An 8,673-nucleotide genomic window follows, 5' to 3' on the forward strand; every position below is an offset into this window, starting at 1 on the left:
GAGTCGAGTACCCTAACCACCTGGTCATGCCGGGCCGAACTATAGAGTGTTTTCTTCCTTTTCTTAATGTGTGAAAAATAACTACAAACTCATTTTCTATAATTGTTATTAATTCAATTTTGCCGGCGAGGCATGAAAGAGTTATAAGCTTTCAGATGACTAAGTTAGCTTTGTGAATTTTTTTAAAAATCTAAACAAAGGATAAATATTGAAGTAAATTACAAAAAAAATCACCTGCAGTTGTCTCAAAAATCTGAATTTGTTAACATCACCCTAGCGAGCTAAGTCATAAGTTCAGCTTCCCTCTGGTTTTTCTCCGGGGAACTGATTGTTTCAAGTGTTTTGAATTACTGTGTTGGAACAACTTTAGAAGTTAGTTAATTAAATGAACATTACGTTCACGAAAATGATTTTCAATTACGTGATTCCTATCAACTACTGATACAGTGTGTGCGAAAGTCCCTTGAAGACTATTTACCTCTATTTTATAATTTTCATTTTTGGAAATATCCGTGACTCTCAAATTTACCTCAGATGAGAATTTCTTGTCCTCACGGCGCTCGTGATCCTGCAGTTTATATTGGAGGTTATCATTTTCTATAGTATCCTGATCTGATTGTACTGGCTCCCAAACTGTTTGAATCAGGGAAAGAAAATATATTATGAAAATTTCTAAGCCTTATCAATCAACTAAAAATTCATCATGAAAAACTAAAACTATTACACAATGTTATTGTGATGATAAGTTTCTAAATGATCTGCTACTCTATAGCTCTGTTCATACATTAGAAACAAAATGACTAATTCTCGCCTAAGTTCTATTTCTGATCGAATCGGGAAAACCGTTGTACTTAGGCATGTGTTAAATTAGTCAGTCGTAGGTATTAGCTCCCATTTCATTGGATAGTTGTATTTATAGCCAGCATTCCCCTGAGTGTGAGACTATATCACGACTGTCATATGAGATGGTAGAGACACTTCTAAATTCCTAGGATTCAACATATGACTATTCGCTTACAGAAAGAACACAAATTTTAAGATCCATTGTGGTGCTTTTAGGAGGCCGAGATCAACTGAGAAGTAGGTAGGTGCCTATCACATAGGACAAAACTGGCCCGTGCCCCCATTTTTTCCAGTTAGTGTAGGTACTAAATACACTATTATTAATTAACAATTATGTTTGATTGTTTAGCTTTTTTACCCTCCTTCCCAACAAAGTTAGCAGTCATGGTTTAGTATTGTGTTTTCATCTTTGTCCTTTTTTTTGTATTTATCGACGGTGCATTGTAGTACCTGTACTTTAACCTAACTTCAGTCCTCCATTTAAATTTATACAATTCCATTTGAAAATCAATAAGTTTTATTTTCTTATAATAACGCGATTTCAACTTGAATAAAACGTAAGGCTGCTGACCATTGAAATATATTAAATTATGTCATGATGTTTGTCAAACTTGAATTATTTTCTTCCATACGTGTCCATATTTTAATATTCCATAAACCAAATCCTGTCGTTAAGCAGCGGAGGCTTATTTGTTTTCCACTACGTTCTATTTTACAGGAATACCACACGATATACAATATTTTCATCAACAACATGATGTAATTCAAATATCTTTTATTAAAATCAACAGACTAAAAAAACAATGTTAAATCGATAACCTAAAAACCAGAAACTTACGATTTAAACAGTTGAAAAATTAATTTTTCAGGACATTGTTTCACTACTGTGTGCTATTGGAAATATATTAGAAATATTCCACTTCACACATATTTATTGCAAGAGTTTGACATATATGCCCGAAATCAATTATTTGAGTCAAAGGTAGCACGACTTACCAGGAAAAATCAGCTCTGGATACACCTGGAGCTTTTTACCTGGATCTGGATCTTCTGCTTGACCAATTTGTTTTGGTTCATTTTTTATCGATAAGAGGCAGTCCGATGATTCCAACTGGTTCGTTTTAGGAATCTGCTTTTTACTTTCCTTAGTCATACCACAATTTGTCCTAAATTCACAATGTTTAGGGTTTTGTCTGTCTTTGGTTTCTATTGGTGTTATATTGGCCATATGTTGGTCATGTTGTAGCACACTAGGTTGGACTGTGGTTTCTATTGGTGTTATATTGGCCATATGTTGGTCATGTTGTAGCACACTAGGTTGGACTGTGGTTTCTATTGGTGTTATATTGGCCATATCTTGGTCATGTTGTAGCACACTAGGTTGGACTGTGGTTTCTATTGGTGTTATATTGGCCATATGTTGGTCATGTCTTAACACACTAGGTTGGACTGTGATTTCCATTGGTGTAGTACTGACCGTATGTTGGTCATGTCGTAGCACACTAGGTTGGACTGTGGTTTCCATTGGTGTAGTACTGACTGTATGTTGGTCATGTTGTAGCACACTAGGTTGGACTGTGGTTTCCATTGGTGTAGTACTGACTGTATGTTGGTCATGTTGTAGCACACTAGGTTGGACTGTGGTTTCCATTGGTGTAGTGCTGACCGTATGTTGGTCATGTCTTAGCACACTAGGTTGGACTGTGGTTTTCATTGGTGTAGTACTAACCATATGTTGGTCATGCCTTAACACACTAGGTTGGACTGTGGTTTCCATTGATTCATTTCTGATAATTAGAAACTCATACTGTAATCTATCTCTGAAACCTTCCGTTCTGTTGCAGAGTAACTGTTGATCATGTGGTAGTACATTAAATTGATTTTCAATTTCCTTTTTTGTAAAGCTAACAAATTGTGGTTCATGTTTTAGTTGGTCTCTAGTTGCCACTGTTGTATTATTGACCACTTGCTCATGTTTTAGTTGGTCCTTTCTTTTCACTGTTGGATTATTGACTGTCTGTGTTTGATGTTTTAGTTGGTCTTTAGTATCTTTGGTTTCGAAAGTAATAGTGTCAGGGAACTGTGGAACATATTCCGTATGGGCGAGGTTGTCTCTGTATTCCAATACGTTAGTGTCAAGGAATTGCGGCACATATTCAATATGGGTGAGGTTGTCTCTGTATTCCAATACGTTAGTGTCAGGGAACTGTGGCACATATTCCGTATGGGCGAGGTTGTCTCTGTGTTCCAATACGTTAGTGTCAAGGAACTGTGGCACATATTCCGTATGGGCGAGGTTGTCTCTGTATTCCAATACGTTAGTGTCAAGGAATTGCGGCACATATTCCGTATGGGTGAGGTTGTCTCTGTGTTCTAATACGTTAGTGGCAAAGAACTGGAGCTCACATTCTGTATGGGAGAAGTTGTCTCTGTGTTCCAATACGTTAGTGTCAAAGAACTGGGCCTCACATTCTGCATGGATGAGACTATCTCTGACTTCCAATGTTTCAGTGTGAAGGAACTGCTGCTCATATTCTGCAGGGGTAAGGCTGGTCCTTGTTCCAAGTGTGGTAGTATCTGTAGGAGTGAGATTGACTTTCATTGCAGCAATGTCGGAGAGCTGTTTCTCATAATCTTCAGGGGTAAGACTGGTCCTGGTTTCTAGTACGGTAATGTCGGGGACCTGTTGTTGGGGGGCTTCATTTGGATGTTCTTTTAATCTAGTGGTGAGTGGGTTTATATGTTTTGAGGGGAAAGTTTTTGTGAACTTATGATGCAACATCTCCTTCAATTCTTCAACCAATTTTTGTTTTAAATTTGGAATACCACACGACTCTTTTTGAGTTGTATTTTTATTTGAACTGAATTGTCTATTTTGTTGGTAATGTGTCATCTGATTTCTCCGGTTCTTTAACATATCACGATTTGCTTTGCATGAAGCATTACAAGTAGAGTAAACGGCGTTGCCGAATTCGCGTAACTCGTCACCGTTACTTGTATCACTCAAGAAATTATCAGATTTTTCATGTTCTTCCGCCTTTTCTTTTCTTTCGAAAACTAAAGACGACACAGGATGTTCATAAACACGTGGAAGTATAGATACCCTACTTTGAGTTGATTCTCTGGGTTCAGGAGAACATTTTTTCAAAACTATTTCTTCCCCAGTTTCATTTTCTTCTACCGAAGATTTGACTATTTCTTGTTTTTGACTCCCGTATTTTACTTTTAAACATTCGTCGCTTGTATATGGAATTTGTTTTTCTATATTATTATGTACTTTGCAGCCAAATGATTTGTCCCAAACAAAAACTGCTTTTTCATTTTCTGGACAATGGTTTGAAGTTCCCTGTTGGATAACTAAACCAACCTTAATGTTTGGATCGTTGTTCTCACTACAAATATCCTTACCAGACAAAAAACAATCATCTTGATCCTGTTTCGAAGCTCCTCCGTTCATATTTTCAAAGATACGTTCATCCTTGTTTGGTCCTGTCCTATTGTCTTTCAGTTTAATCGAGAGGTTTTCTTGATTCTGCTCTTCGTGAAATTCTTGTTCTAGTTGTATTCGATCAGTAATGTCTCGCTCGACACTTTCTAAACGGCTGTTTTCCCTGAAACATGGGGTCTGTAGAAGTTTTTCGTTAATGTGATTTTTTTCTTGATTGTTGCCAATAAACCTCGAGTTTAATCCATCTGCGCAGTTTGTTAGAGCAGTGCTAGAGTTCAAAGTTACATGTTCTGCTTCACATTTTGACAACTTGTTTTCGAATTGAATAGATATCGTTCCCGATTTCTCAAAATCTCGACTACTTATAGACTGTTCATCAAGATTTAGGCTCCAGCTATCTTTAAACTTTTTGCTTGAACCATTTGCACTGGTTATGTTTTCACGATCGAAAAAACTTACATCAGACAGATTTTCTTTACTTGAAAACATTCCTTTTTCTTCTGACATTCTTTCTTCTTTATCAGAAGCGTTTTGCTTTTCTTCTGTTAGATTCAAAAGAGGAACTTCCGTATTTTGTTTATCCTCACCCTCATTTTCATTCGGACATATTTCTTTTGGACATGAAGTTAACAGACTCGTAAAAATGTTGTTCTTAACAGGTGATAATTGTGATGTAGAGTTCCCAAAGCCACTGTCTTCGTTGAATTGTGAAGAACGTTTACTTCTCGAGATCGTACTGGCTACATTAAGATCACGTGGTTCGTTTTTTGAACACTGGTAACCAATGTCGATGTCAAGAGATTCTGTTTGTAACGTCTGCTTTAACTGATGAGCTAAACTTCGAAAATGTTTGTCAATCAAAGATTTTTCTAACTCTATAGTTTGAGCTGGAAATTGGTCGTCGATTTCTTCGAAGTCTTTAGGAGATACAAAAAAAGTGTCGAAATTAATATCTGTGTTTAAGATTTCTTTTTCTGAAATATCTTGCGCTAAATTTGGACACATCGAATGTGTAGTCGCTCCTGAAGCTAACAAAGAAGCTTCTCGAAATTGTTTCTCGTCACTTTCGTTTAAAGAGCAAACCCTGAAATTATTAATAGTTTTCACAAGCTCACAATGTCCTGAAATAAGGGGAACTGTTGCCTCGACGGACTCTGATTTTGAAATCTCGGTATTCTGAAGAACGTTTTCACAAAGTGACGCTTCACTGACGATATTATGACTTAGAGGATTTACGTGTGGTAGGCTTACTGACAGAGGTTCTGTCTGGACACCAATAGATCGTTGATTTTGTCGAGAGGTCACAGTCTGCGTACCTTCGCTTCTAAATAAACTAGAAAAGGGTCGATATGTTGGAAATCTACAATATTCCATTATAATGAACTCCAGTGATTTCTTATACATTCAGTGTTAAATTTGAAAACTTCATTGCAAATAGAATGTCGGTATATATCAACTATTTTCATAGACGTCATCGCATAATTATCCTAAAGGTAAAAACTTATCCCTGTGCACTATTTCTGGCTTTCCTAAGTCCGCATGATCATCAAAAAATGTCGTCTTAAATTCGAAATGTTTTTGATATCCTTTTTATTGTGCATCACACAGACTACTTAAAACGCATATGAAATCCAAGCTGACTCTTGATTTAGCTTTCAGTGAGTTAAATTTGCACCGAGTCAACGTTAGATAACTTCTAAAGCGCGTATTCTAAATTCTCTGATGGGCTACAACACGTAATCACAATGAAAGTTCTAGAGTAACCAATCTGCTTCCCTGTAGCAACTTATTTAACTAACCTTATAGCGTTTCCATATACACATCATATCAGCTATTATTACCTTCTCTGATCTCGTGTACTGAGGGCTAGCCTCTTGAAATGGGAGGTTAGGGGGTATATTTGGAAGTAAACCACGTCAGCGAGATGATTATCCCACCCCGAATAATCACTTCTACATATGTTTCATATGTAGCCAAGTATAGTCTGGTCTGAAGTGGAGATCATAATATAGTAACTTGTTAGCTGAGTGAATGAGTAGAAAAGCATTTTAAGATCGCGCAGCCTAGCGGCGGAAAGTATAGAGTGAATCATATTCAGTACTTACTGAATCATGAATACTGAGGGATAATCATTAGTGGAAATAAATTGTATTTCTTTATTTATAGTTATGAACTTACGTAAATATTTTGGGTGACTATTTAAAACAAAGAGTAAAAAACAACAACAAATTAAATGTGAATAAGTCAAAAGCTAAACATTTGATACTTGACTCGGCTCTGCTATTAATTTTATAAACAGAAAGGGTCAGATAACTAATACATAGCCCAAATAAAGTGCATATTTAAACAAGTTGGGTATACTGGTATTTTCAAATATTCTATTGAATGACAGTGTTCACTGTACGTAAGTATTCATAAAGTGTAACAATATTCTATTGAATGGCAGTGTTCACTGTACGTAAGTATTCATAAAGTGTAGCAATATTCTATTAAATGGCAGTGTTCACTGTACGTAAGTATTCATAAAGTGTAGCAATATTCTATTAAATGGCAGTGTTCACTGTACGTAAGTATTCATAAAGTGTAGCAATATTCTATTAAATGGCAGTGTTCACTGTACGTAAGTATTCATAAAGTGTAACAATATTCTATTGAATGGCAGTGTTCACTGTACGTAAGTATTCATAAAGTGTAACAATATTCTCTTGAATGGCATTGTTGACTGTACAGTGTTATAGAAAGTGCACTAAACACAATGTACACACAAAATATAGAACACTTGACTGATATTTTTGGAATGTTAATAAATTATACTAAGGAACCACCAAGAGATAAAATCGCGTGCCTGAATTTTTTCTTTTAATTTTTTATATTTTATAATTATCAGTTATAGCTAACTCAACACTTTATTTCAAATAGTTTATTAAAATTCTTTTCATTGTTCTTGTTTTTTGCCTGACTCTGCGTTTACATGAATGTCAGACCTTACAGTTGAGTGAGGACTTCATTATAACAGGCAGTAAAAAAAAAGTTGCCCCCTCCGCCGTCCTCCTCCTTAGGTGGCTCAGCCGTAGGTTTGAAGGCTTATAACTAAAATTTGAAATTCGAGCTCTCCGGTGAAGATAGCCCATTGTAAAACTTTATGCTTGCAATTGGCGTCTATCTACAATTAGGCCTAGAAATAAAAATATGTAGGTTACAACGATTTATAAGCATTATGAATTGATTTTTTTTTATGATGGAACATACTATAAGTTCGACAGAACATTTGTCTGACTTCATACCTGAAGAAATAACTTTTTTTTTTACAATAGAAACATCCACCAAATTTAAATATTTTTTGTGTTTAGTCCACAATGACAGAAACGTGCGTAGAAAGAAGGCACAAACATAACCCTAAACGTTCAAGAGTTAATCAGATGACTAGTTTCTCAGAAAAGTTTCTGTTTTAACACTGTCCCTCTGTAATGTTACACTTACAATGTTATAACAGGTACACACAAAAATAAATAAACAAGAAACTAGTTTTGGTGAGCCAATAAAACCCACATCCCCCTACTAGTTCTTAGCTCACGTTAGGCCTACTTTGCTTTTGTCCATGCAGTGCTTCGTTTTCTTTTCTCTCCGATATAGAAGTGAAGCGACTCCTGATTAATGACGACCAACGAAATAACTTTCTGCACGTGTTTCGTTATCGCTTAAAATAGCTGGTTGATCGTGAAGAAAACTGTCCTAGAATTCCATATTGCCAAGTTAAGAGCATGGCTGTCACTTTTTCTAAATATACCAGTTCGTACATCTGTTTAGCTACTATTTTTATGTATATATATACATACAACGCGCTAATGACAGAGACATGAACTCAGTTTAATACAAGTTCACTTGAATCACGACACATAATCTCAAATTTTAACTTCAAGCAGTTTATTCCTGTGTTGTGAGCCATACTTTTATACAAGATAATTATCTGACCATCATTTATAACTGAGTTATGTCTGACCAGTTTATTTATTTTAAATTATTAAACTACTAAAAGAACTGGCCTGGCATAGCCTGATAGTTATGGCCTCGACTCACAATCTGCGGGTCGCGGACTTGATTTGGATTTGTAAAATATTAAACTACTTGTAGAATTGGCCTGGCATAGCCTGATAGTTATGACATCGACTCACAATCTGCGGGTCGCGGACTTGATTTGGATTTGTAAAATATTAAATTGCTTATAGAATTGGCCTGGCATAGCCTGATAGTTATGGTCTCGACTCACAATCTGCCGGTCGCGGACTTGATTTGGATTTGTAAAATATTAAACTACTTATAGAATTGGCCTGGCATAGCCTGATAGTTATGGCCTCGACTCACAATCTGCGGGTCGCGGTTCC

Source organism: Limulus polyphemus, unplaced genomic scaffold, assembly GCF_000517525.1.
Source record: "Limulus polyphemus unplaced genomic scaffold, Limulus_polyphemus-2.1.2 Scaffold2272, whole genome shotgun sequence".
Lineage (NCBI taxonomy): Eukaryota > Metazoa > Arthropoda > Merostomata > Xiphosura > Limulidae > Limulus > Limulus polyphemus.